The sequence below is a fragment of the Erpetoichthys calabaricus genome, chromosome 2 (assembly GCF_900747795.2).
Source record: "Erpetoichthys calabaricus chromosome 2, fErpCal1.3, whole genome shotgun sequence".
In the NCBI taxonomy this organism is placed as follows: domain Eukaryota; kingdom Metazoa; phylum Chordata; class Cladistia; order Polypteriformes; family Polypteridae; genus Erpetoichthys; species Erpetoichthys calabaricus.
In genome coordinates, this window is record NC_041395.2 from 31,713,965 (window position 1) to 31,726,818 (window position 12,854).

At 37.3% G+C, this 12,854-nt stretch overlaps 1 protein-coding gene across 1 annotated transcript in view; it reads right to left on the reverse strand.

The window, feature by feature from the left end:
* The window catches only part of LOC114645727 (apolipoprotein L3-like), a 53,201-nt gene extending 48,471 nt beyond the window's left edge, over positions 1–4,730 (reverse strand). Inside the window, exon 1 of the mRNA XM_028793550.2 lies at positions 4,516–4,730. The gene's annotated coding sequence lies outside the window, so the exon portion shown is untranslated. The remainder of the gene's footprint in view (positions 1–4,515) is intronic.
* Positions 4,731–12,854: the final 8,124 nt, after the last annotated feature.

The following is a 12,854-nucleotide window of genomic DNA, read 5'->3' on the forward strand; positions in this document are numbered from 1 at the left end:
TACAGTATTTCTTTTTTAAAACAGGAACACAAGCAGGTAGAAGGACTTACTTAGCTGAAACACACAGTGAGACATAGTCAGATATAAGAACTGAACCAGCAATTTTGGGTTTTAAACTCTAAATTTATAGCGTCTGTTTCAAACTTTAGGTCATCCAGCTTCTTACCTCCAATAAAGACTTTTCCAGAAGTGAAGTGAATGTGAAACTAGAGAACATCGTTGAGACTTTGAATTTGTGTAGCCAAAAGACACAAAGCAACATCTGTAAAACATCTCACAAAATACCAATGAAGTATACTGTACTCAAACATGCCCTGCCATTTTCTATTCTGCTTAATCCAGACCAGGGTTCCTTAATAGGGGGGCAGTGGTTTGGGGGCTGTGGTGGGGACTGAAGCCTATCCCAGCTAGCATAAGGCAAAAGGCAGGAAGAAACTGTGGACTGGGTGCCAGTCCATCACAGGGTGACTACACACACACACACACACACACGCACACGCACACATACACACACCAGGGCCAATTTAGTGCCACCAGTTCACTTAACCTTCATGTCTGTGACAGTGAAAGGAAACTGGAGCACCCTGATGAAACCCACACAGGCTCAGGTAAAACATGCAAACTTCACGTCTGAAGGACCCCAGACACAAACACTGGTCTCCTTATTGCGAGGCAGCATAAATCAAGTGAATAATTTAAGTACCTCATTCATACTCTCCTTTAAAAAAATCATCAGATCTGCACCCCACAAATTTCTTTCTCTCAGTTTTACTGGAACCAAGGTTATTATAGTTTTGCCTTATTATATTAGTTTTTATTTCTATATTTTTTCTGACCTTACTTGGAAATTCAGTTTAGTTTTAGTTTTCCTTCATCGTGTATTTTTAGTTTTAGTTTCGTTTTTATTTCACAAAGACATTTCTATTTTATTTTTATATCTATTAGTTTCAATTTTAGTTTTAGTAATTATGGAGCTCCTACGGAGTTTAGTTTTGTGTCACGATCAGACAGAACTGTACACTTAACAGCTTTGGATACGAGTTTAATGTTAGTGGAAGCTTACTACATTAAATTGTTTACTATCTGGTTTTGTTTTGTCTGATAAAAACAAGCATAATCCAAACTAGATACTGAATATGAACAATTTTACACAATTTTATAATTTTTAAAATATTTTCTCATGAAAATCACGGGGGCTTAGGAAGAACAGGGCTCTTAGACTTGACTGAGTGTGTAGACCCCACCTAGCTGTATTGAGGGAAACAAAGAACAATAAGCATGTAGTGTCAAAGTTAGGGGTGGTGAGACTTGAATAGCCCAACATAAAGGACAGTAAACTCATAATGAGCAGAGCAAGAGCAGGTAATAGGAGTACGGACAGGCATAAAACAACAGAGACAGCATCTGAGATTAAGAACAATATATACATTATCTAAACCTGTTTATCCAGATTAGGATTACAGGAAACCTGAAGCCTACCCAAACAGGTTTGGATGTAAGGCAGGAAAAATCCCTGGTATGCAATATGTATGATAAGGCTGATGTTAAGAACAAAAAGAATATGATATTTCAACTATCTATTTTGAGAGAGAGAGAAAAACATTGAAAAAAGGGAGACAATATTTTAAAATATAATTCTGCTAATGGATTACTTTCACAATATCAGGTATTTTGAGTTGTGAATATGAACTATAAAAGATAAATTAATAAATTTAGAATAAATACAAAAACCCATTATATGTTTAGTTTTCCATCACTTGGCAGACTCTCTTTGCCTACCTACCTTTGTTTGTATCACTTCATTGTTAAACAATGTTTTTAAAGAAAAAGTGATTGGTCAGTAACAATATGCTGATCTTATATGATGACCTAGTCAGAGTGCCGTTTTATTTCCAACAACCGGGAGTGGCCTCCCCTCGACTTTCTTGTACAGTATAGGATATGGGGATGGATACTTGAGGAGTAAACTGCAAGACAATAATTATATTTTTATATTATGTAAATTAAGAAACCATCAACAACAAATAAAATCAAATTAATAATATATAGAACAATTATTATAACATTAAAGTTGAATAAATCGGACTCTGCAGCTGAATGAATAAAAAAAAAAAAAAAAATCGAGTATGTGTTCAGGTAAAGTACCACGTCTGGGTGATGGATTTGGCCCAAAAGTTAAAACAGATCTACAATTGTGGTGTAACAACCACATGCCGAATTTCATCCATCTATCCAGTTGCGTTTTTGAGTTATCATGTTTAGGCACGCACATACACGCGCGCACATGGACACACACACACGCACGCACAATTCCAAAAAACTGTATTTTTGGACTCCTGGAGGTCTATAACGTCAAGATTCATCAAAATACTGAGGTTGAATTTTTTCATGATTACTATACTTTCTCTATACTTCGTATATGAGAAAGTAAAAACGATTTCTCATTTGTGAAGTGACAGGTGAATTGCTGTCAACAAAAAAGCAGTCACCTGTTGACCAGCACATTTTGATTTCAGCCGTTTGAATTACATCTTGATGCACAACAAGCGCAAAGAAAGGCGGTATGTAAATAGCTTTCTATTTCACACGCTTTATGCACCCGCATTCACTTTACTCTGTCACCGCAAATGCTGTGTGAACAGCCGCCCTCCGTCACCAACCGCCGTTCACTGGATGAATATGTGCGGGTGGCTTGTGGTGGATGAATTTCTGTTTTAGAGTTAAAACTTACAAGGGTTAAAGACTAACAGCAAGAATATTCATTCAAAAACGAAAACTAAAAATATTTTAGCAAATTATTATTTTATTTCAGTTAGTCTTTCCAGCTTTCTCCCCGTGTCTGCGTGGGTTTCCTCCGGGCGCTCCGGTTTCCTCCCACAGTCCAAAGACATGCAGGTTAGGTGGATTGGCGATTCTAAATTGGCCCTAGTGTGTGCTTGGTGTGTGGGGGTGTTTGTGTGTGTCCTGCGGTGGATTGGCGCCCTGCCCGGGATTGGTTCCTGCCTTGTGCCCTGTGTTGGCTGGGATTGGCTCCAGCAGACCCACGTGACCCTGTGTTCGGATTCAGCGGGTTGGAAAATGGATGGATGGATGGATAGTCTTTCCAGCTACTTTAATAGTTTCGTTTAGTTTCAGTTTTTCATTTCGGTTTTGTTAATTATTTTATTTCAGTTTACGAAAATGTTTTTTTAACAATTGTTTCAGTTTTAATTTTGGCTTTCGTTAACTATAATAACCTTGACTGGAACAAATGCTAAGTTTTTACGTATCTATTCACCGTTTTAAGTAATAATTATTGTTTCATTAGCATTATGTTAATTTTCAACTTTTTTCTTTTAGTAATCTTCATGTGAGAAATATACTTGAAATGAAAGTAAAACATTTACTGTTTTTGCTTTTGTTGTTGTTATTGTTATTACTATTATTATTATACGGCCATTGCTATTTGTCCATGTATGGCTCTGCTGTCATTACTGTAATAATCCTGTTCTTTTGTCCCAGCATGGACTTATTTGGGTCCTTTGATTAAAAGGTTTAAGAACCCCTGCTTTCTTAACATTCTTTACAATACTGCATGTCTCCAAGAATTAAAAAAAAAATTCTGTTAGTAAAACAGGCAATACCAAAAACTGCCATATTCATGCATGTCCATCTGTTTTCTCTGTTCACGTATTACAATTCAGGGTGGTGGGAGGCTGGACGCTAGCCCTGAAGCATCAAGTGTATAAAGTAGGATGAAACAATGATAATAATAATAATAATAATAATAATAATAATAATAATAATAATAATAATAATTTGACAGATTGCCAAAATATGGCATGGCACATTCATGTCCCAAACTCCATCATACATCACAAAATACCAGAATCCTTATGAATAAAGCAGGGTGCTTGCCTCACATCCTGGAGGGCTGCAGATTTTCCTTCTTGCCTCTTTATTAATTATTAGCTAACTATAGATGCAAACCGAACATACTACCTCACCTTAATTGTAATTTAAGTCTCTTGACCGTTTCTTGTTTATTAACAACTAGCTAAACCAGATGTAACGTGAGCCAACAGATAACCGTGAGGTTATGGTGAGGCAACCATTTTCACTCCAATCAGTTCCTTCATTAAAAGCCAATTGTTAGGTTTAATAAAATGCCTCACTCGGTGCTCTCATTCTGCCACCCCAGACAAGTCCCAAATTCTTGATTTTACCGTCCAAATATTTGAGGATTAACGTTTACTCTAACCTTTACAGTTTTCTTTTAAAATATTTTATTGATGCACATTTTGGGTGATGGACACAGCTGCACAAGTAAGCCGGTCATCTGTTTTTTGGCTTTGTATCTCATTATTGTTTGGCTGCTGGTTACAGCAAAAAAGAAACAAGGAATGGTTTTTTGAATCTTAAGAAAGCATGTCAGTTCAAATAAAGGCAGTAAAAGTCTTACGTTTAGGAAGTAGCAGCCCAGCAGTCCTGGACTAAAGGGAAGAAACAAAGACGATAGTTTGGCAGTGAACTTACCGCTTATTGCTTTAGAAGTCTGACAGCAGCCTCTCCAAAGTGAAATTTCAGTGGAATACTAAGCGCCTGATTTGAAAGTAAAAGTAAAAGTGCACCTCTCAACTTCTGTTTTGGCAGAATGTTTAACGAAATTGCAGAAATGAATTATATTGGTTGCAGCTCCTTTTTACTTGAAGGTTAAGCGGTCAAGTACTTCAGTCTGCTGAGGTTTAGCCACTCGCTCTAATTTCTCCCGATGAAGTGCCAGGGCTGGTTGAATGTCAGGTGCTGAGGGGCGTGTGCCACAGTGTTTGGGTGTGTAACCCCTCTGGCTCTAGATAGGCTGGGGTGTGCCTTGCGGTTTGGTTCGTGTGTGAATTTCCTTTGTAGCTGTTTTTGTCTAAACTGTTTGAAATTCTGCAGCTTCTGCTTACTTTATAGAATGATTCAGACAATAAGTGTGACACAAGAGCAAATAAATCCAAAAGTCTGGTGTCTTCATCTTAAAAGTTTTAGTAGAATTCAAAGCAAAAAACAGCTAACGTAAAAATAAAGAGATAAACTTATACAGTATTCCAAAAATAGTGATAGTTTCTTACGTAAGATGTTGAATGCTTAGGTCTCTTGTTACATTTATTTATGATCCTATATTACACTTGCAGGATATACTTTCATTATGTTGTAGCAGTAGAGGCTTTTGTCCACCTCTCGGACCCTCAGGTACCACTCCAGACACTGGATAAAAGTCCAAGACTTCTTTATTATATAACAATAACGTACACAAAGCACTCTCCACACCACACTACTTATATACTACAATAATAAACACAATAATCACTCCTCCTTGCCCAGACACTTCGCCCTCCTACCTCCCAGCTCAGCTCAGTGTCTGGGCTTTCCCACAATCCTTTTATACACCCTGACCCGGAGGTGTTCCTGTCCAACAGTCCACAGTTCCTCATTCCTTCCGGGTCAGGGTAAACAGTCCTTTTCTTCAACCCGGGAGCACGTCGTTCCTTCCTGTCACGTGACCGTGACGTACTCCCAGGTTATAGGGCACATAGGAGCCCACGAGCCCCCCTACAGCGATTCCCGGTGGCCCCCAAGGTATCCAGCAGGGCTGTGTATAAACACTACATAGTCCATGAGGCCCTGCTGGAACTCGGGGCACGATCATGCTGTCAGGAGAGCTCCTCCTGGCGGCCTGGGGGTGAGGGCCAGAATATGTAGCCGGCCATCCATCACAATGTTTAAATGTTCGGAAAGTCATATGTCATTGTTCTGTTTATAAGCGAGCCTAACGGTCCAAGCGTTTAGAAGAGAGACTATGTTCCTAATTGGCTAATTAACATTCTCTTATAAATGAAAACAATCCACAATATTTTAACTTACTGGGGGTAAAGAATTATAGATTTATCTGAATAACTATTTGAAACTTATATTCCCTTCAAATTAAGCAAACACTTATGAATTTTAACATTAACATTGTAAATCCCATGCAGGACAGACTGGCATCCCAACCAAGATCTAGACAATGTTCTTGCCCACACTGGATGCCTTAATGGAAAGACTGCTAGATTGGAGGCACAACCTGGCAGGAACACCCAACAATCTTCGTCCTGGCTAAGATCAAGCCATAATGAATGGACCTTGAGAACCTGGATTCCAAGAACAGTTCATTCCCCCAATACAGTAGATGACAGTTTTCCCCAACACTGGATCCCAATAAGGATACCTGCAGTGTTGCATGGGAATTAGAGTGTGGAAGTGCAGCCTTGTCATGGTGTTTGGGTAATGCCACAGGGAGCTGTTGGGGGAGGACAATACTGGTTTCCACATGAGCCGGAAGTGTTCCTGACAGGCAATGTGGTGGCACCAGAAGCAGTCCCTGGTTTTGTTTGAAGGGGCATTCTTGGCAGACGGAAGGAGAAAGAATTGACAGAATTATTCTAATTTCTGATCTTATGACAGGTGATTTTTGGAAAGGTGTACTGGATAAATAAATATCTTTTATTTAAACCCAAAATTGTGTTGAGCATTACTGTGTCTGCAGTTTGGGGCTCTCAAGTGCACACTGGTGATGCAATATTAAGTTTCTAAAAGTGGCTTTCACAGTTTTGATCATAAGAGACCACATAACAGAAAAACAGCCTGTGACCATCTGAAAGTTCATCCAAACTGTCACTTCTTTCTCACATATTGTGGTAATTGTTTCTGCATGATATTATCTTTTTCATTTACTTTTTTGAACACAAAACTATATAGCACAAGTTCATTGAACAAGATATGTCTCATAAACAATCCAAGAAGAATTCATACTGTTCAACAAATTATCACATAATATTCTCACAAATGCTCGGTACCTGTCAAAGCTCATTTGGAGACCTATGTCACCCTCTGTGTCATTATTAGCCTTCAATAACCTTTGGGGTTCCACCTCAGTGTCCAGGCCACGTGCCCCTTCAGTTACATAATTGGCACTCCTCTGTGTATGTGAACTTTACAGAGTGTGCAACACTTTGTATTTAAAGCAACTGCCCCTTAACTTTCATATACACACCCCCAATGGATTGAACAGCTGTAATTAACAATCCAAATACATTTTTAAGAAGATGGATGGACATAGGGTGACATACAAGAGTGGAGGAAGATGCACACTGGTAGATTATGCCCCTTGCAGGTGGGTCAATCTGAAGGAGATTGTAAGCTGCAAAGTGGTGGCAGGGGAAAGCATAGTTAGGCAGCATAGGATGATGGTCTGTAGTTTGATGTTGGAGATCAAGAGGAGGAAGAGAGTGAAGGCAGAGCCAAGGATAAAATGGTGGAAGTTGAAAAAGGAAGACTACAAGGATGAGTTTAGGGAGGAGGTGAGACAGGCACTGGGTAACAGTGAAGAGCTACCAGACAGATGGGTGCTTGGTGTGACATCTGGATAGAGGAAGGAGGAAAAGGAAACCTGGTGGTGGAATGGGAAAGTACAAGAGTATACAGAGGAAGAGGCTGGCAAAGAAGAAGTGGGATAGTCAGAATGATGCAGAAAGTAGATAGGGGTACAATGAGATAAGGTACAGAATAAAGAGAGAGGTGGTGAAGGCTAAAGAAAAGGCGTATGACAAACTGTATGAGAGGTTGGAAACTAAGGAGGGAGAAAAGGACCTGTACTGATTGTCAAGACAGAGGGATTGAGCTAAGAAAGATGTATAGCAGGTTACTCACAAGCAAGGAGAGTGTGTTGAGCAGATGGAAAGATTACACAGGCTGATGAATGAATAGAATGAGAAAGAGAGAAGGTTGGATGATGTGGAGATAGTGAATCAGGAAGTGAAGTAAGGACAGCTATGAAGAGGATGAAGAATGGAAAGGCCATTGGTCCAGATGACATACCTGTGGAAGCATGGAGGTGTTTAGGAGAGATGGCAGTGGAGTTTTTAACCAGATTGTTTAATGGAATGTTGTCTTTTATATATTTTCATTCAAGTGAAGTATTCTTTTGATCAATCTGAACATGGGCTTTGCAGAATTCTAGCAGGCCCTTTTTTAGATTTTCTATTGAATAGACAGCCTGGACCCAAGATGGTAGATATGTACTGTCACCAGTCAGCCATGGGATCTTGTGTCTTGTGATAAGCGAAAATCACAAACAACTGTTCAGCACCATCCACCCAAAGTCACCACTCTTCTAGAGCTAATTTGATTGCCATTGATTTAGGACAAAAATGAAAGAAAGATTAAATTTACAGTTCCTTATTTTTATAAATAAACTAGCAAAATACCCGCGCTTCGCAGCGGAGAAGTAGTGTGTTAAAGAGGTTATGTAAACATATATATACATAAACATACATACATATATATACATATCTACATATACACATATCTACATATACATATATATATATATACATATACACATCCATATATATATACATACATATATATATATATATATATATATACACATATCAACATATATATATACACATACATATACACACATACATACACACACACATACATATATACATATACACATACACACATACACATACATATATATATATATACACACATAAAGACACATATATATACATATACATATTTACATATCTACATATATATATATATATAGACATACATATATACATACATACACATACATATATATATATATATATATCTATATATCTATATCTAAATCCCCGCGAAGTACTGCTTATAAATTTTTATTAAGAAGAAAAGAAAACCTTTTTAAATTGAGGGAAAATATACCAATAACAATTTGTTAAGGATCTGTTTTTTTGTGAAGCTGACTTCACACAGCCTCTCCGCTGTTTTATAAACGAACGGCATATAAGGTCTTCCTTTTTCGTTGCTTCGCCAACGGAAGCAGCCTTTTTATTTAATCCACAAGTTGTCCGCTGTTTTTTTGTTCGTTTATTAGGATTGTTATAGTTCTGTTTGTATACCACGTTGTCAGTTCAGCACTCCGGTTGTAATATGACCAAGCTGTGCAAGCACACTCTTGAGAATGCAACATATAGTTGTACAGGAGAAAAGCAATCTTGCCTGAAATCAATGGAAACCTTTTGTAGATCTATGAACTTATTTAAACTTTAGGTTTACATGGTGCTTTCTTTCCGACGTGCTGCGTTCAGTCGATGTTGCGATGTCCATGGCTTTTTTTAATGTTAGTTAAGACCCGGCACTTAAAAGTTTCTTGCTACAGCAATTTTTAATCCATTACAAAGTCATCCAAAGTCTCGTTTATACCTCGTGTCTTCTCATTAAACTTGTATCTCGCGAATATGGTATTGCAAACGGCAGCGGGAGCGTTTCTCATTAAACTTGTATCTCGCGAATATGGTATTGCAAACGGCAGCGGTAGCGTTTCTATAAACTTAATTTAAACTTACGTTTTACACCGTGCTTTGTTTCCGCAGTATCGAAGTGATCACTTGTGCTGCATTCAGTCAGTTCACGTGAGCCGCTCTCTTGTGCCTTCTCAATTGTGTAATGAATGTTTTCTTCAGCGCTCTTTGGGGCTCTTCCTTGTTTTCAGTTCACGTGATTACGTAGGAGGCGTGATGATGCGATATGCGACTCCGCCTCTTCCATTACAGTATATGGACAAAAAAGAGGTTCCAGTTATGACCATTAAGCGTAGAATTTCGAAATGAAACCTGCCTAACTTTTGTAAGTAAGCTGTAAGGAATGAGCCTGCCAAATTTCAGCCTTCCATCTACACGGGAAGTTGGAGAATTAGTGATGAGTGAGTGAGTCAGTGAGGGCTTTGCCTTTTATTAGTATAGATAATTATTTTGAAAGTGAAATGATAACTTCTGACATGAATAACTTCTTTATCTTTTCCCAGTTCTATTTGGGGTCGATGTGAAAAAATCTATCTATCTATCTATCTATCTATCTATCTATCTATCTATCTATCTATCTATCTATCTATCTATCTATCTATCTATCTATCTATCTATCTATCTATCTATCTATCTATCTAGAGAAGATCGAAAAGTCTACTTAAATTCTATGAAGAAATGTAAATCATCTGGATACGTTTTTTGTTGTTTTCCATTTGAAAGCTTGTTTCTAAATCTTCTCTACACTGTCTCCAAAATATAAAACTTTGAAGCCCAGGATTCTACCTCTGTTGGTAAGGGATACTTGATAATAAAAAAATGAAATCACTTTGGTATTGTTATTGCCTGTACACAGAAAAGCAAAAAAATAAATAAATAAAAAACGATCGTGTAACCAGAAAATGAAACATTCTCAAAAGCCAACTCTAGATTCTGTAACAAAAAGTCCATCCTATTTTTTGCCAAAACTATATCTCGTAAATAAAAATCCAAGTCAGAGAGCAAAAGAATGAATTCTTTTAATCCTTCAAATCAAACAAGAATGCACACACCCACACCAGATTTGTTATGCAGTCTTGAATACCAGGAAGTGGACAGAGCAAATTTTTACACTCTTAACCCCTAGTGACGTGCAGCGTCACCCTGGATGTCGCTCAGAGCAACACCACAGCAACCACTGCAACAAGATGACACAAAATGGACAGCGTCTATGAGAGAACAAAATGGGAAAATACAAAATAATTAGAGGAATCTCCAAAAATCTAATAGTAGAAATAAACTTAGCTCATAATAAACCCCTTAGCAAAACAAAATAAAGATTGTAAAGAAGTAAAAATAAAGCCACAAAAAATTTATTGGAAAAGCACATCATGACAGGTATGTAACAAGTCAACAGTAAATGTTACTGGGGTTTGCCACTGCTGATTGGGCCTTGAGCATGGGAGCACCAACAACAGTTTAAACTGATTTTTACCATTATTGGAATTTTTGTAACCTTTGAATAATGCACAACAGTTACACTTAGCGATTGACAAACTCATGGCACACTATTTTATCATACAATATTCTATTTTTGTTACATTTCTGATGTTTGATCACCAGTTGGATGGACAAGAGATAGATAGTTGTTATTTTAGTAGTACTCCTAATAGACTATATAGGCAAAGAATGATCATGTTCTTCATGGATTCACTTTACTCTGCTCTCTTTTCTGGTTCTTTTGTGGTAGCGAACTGCTCCACAACCACCTGATCAAGGCACCATGCAGCCCCCTGAGATGATGGAATGAAGGCAGATGGCCCAGCTGTCTATGAAACCAACTACTTTGAATCCCCTCATAAGAAACGTTTAAACAAAGAGGAATGAATTAAAAGCACTTATGTTAGGTAGAATGCCCATTAAGGGCTGGGCGGTCTTTTGGCCTTGGAACCCCTGCAGATTCTGTTTTTTTTTTCTTTGGCTTAACTGAAGGTTTTTTGTTCTTTCTGTCTTCCCAGCCATATGACCTTATCACCCGGGCTCTTCTTTAAAGTCTTACATCATGGTATCGTATATAAGGACGTTGCTCTTCCACTTGATATATATATATATATATATATATATATATATATATATATATATATATATATATATATATATATATATATATATATATGTGTGTGTGTGTTTTTTAAAATTGTATTGATGTGTTTGGTTTTTGTTTGTCATTTACTATTTAATATTTTCTGATCTTATTTTGTTTTTCTTTTCTTGTAACTTAATCTTTGACATTTTGTAAAGCACATTGAGCTACATTGTTTGTATGATAATTTGCAATGTAAATAAATGTTGTTGTTATTAAAAACAAATGCAGCTACAAAAACAATCTACGCAGACCTTTCTACACACACAAACCAAACCACAACACAAACACCAGCCCATCTAGAGCCAGCTAGGGCACATGCCCAAATGGAGCAGAAGAGGAAGAAAGCTGCCTACAGCACCTCGCCTCTCTTCACCTGACATAAGAAAGCTCAGCACCTCATTGAGAGAAATGAGAGCGAGTAGCAAAGCCTCACCAGACTCGTGCATCTGTCCGTAAAATAACAAACGGCTGTTCAGCACCTTCCAGCCAAAGTCACCACTCTTCTAGAGCTAATTTGATTGCAGACTAAAATGAAAGAAAGATGAAATTCACACTTCCTTATTGTTATAAATAATTATTTTGAAAGTGAACTGATATTTTCTGACATGAGTAACTTCTTCTTTCTCTTCATCTCTTCCCAGTTCTATGTGAGGTCGATGTGCCTGATTTAACCTCCTAACAGCTCGGGCCTGCACCTTCTCCCCAGTCAAACACTTTTCCTTCAAATTTGCTTTTAATTTATCCATCCTACTTTGCTTTGGTGGCAAACTCTTTTGAACAAATCTATCTATCTATCTATCTATCTATCTATCTATCTATCTATCTATCTATCTATCTATCTATCTATCTATCTATCTATCTATCTATCTATCTATCTATCTATCTATCTATCTATCTATCTATCTATCTATCTATCTATCACAGGAGAAACTGGAGCCAATCCTGACAGCACTAGGCAGGTATCAATCCATCCATTTCAATTTTATTTATTTTATACTGCTCTTAAAGTTTCTGTTTAGTTTCTTTTTCTTAATATTTGTACAGAACAAGATATCACGTGTTTTCCTTTGCACTGAAAGCAAAAATACAAAATCCTTATCTCATAAATCTGTAAACAGTTTTTCAGTCAAGCAGTTACTTAGTCACAGAAATGTGATGTGCTTCTTATTTCTTATCTCTATAGAAAAAAAACATTTTCAGCAATATGTGCAGTGAGAACATCATTTTAATTTTACTATTCCCATACAGGGTAGTGTGTAGGGAATACCAGTAAACAGAGGATATCCAAAGGATTTTCTGTGCTACAAAGTTAAAGAAGATTGTAAAAGACAAATTTTAAAAACTCAAAAAAAAAAAAATGTATATAACGT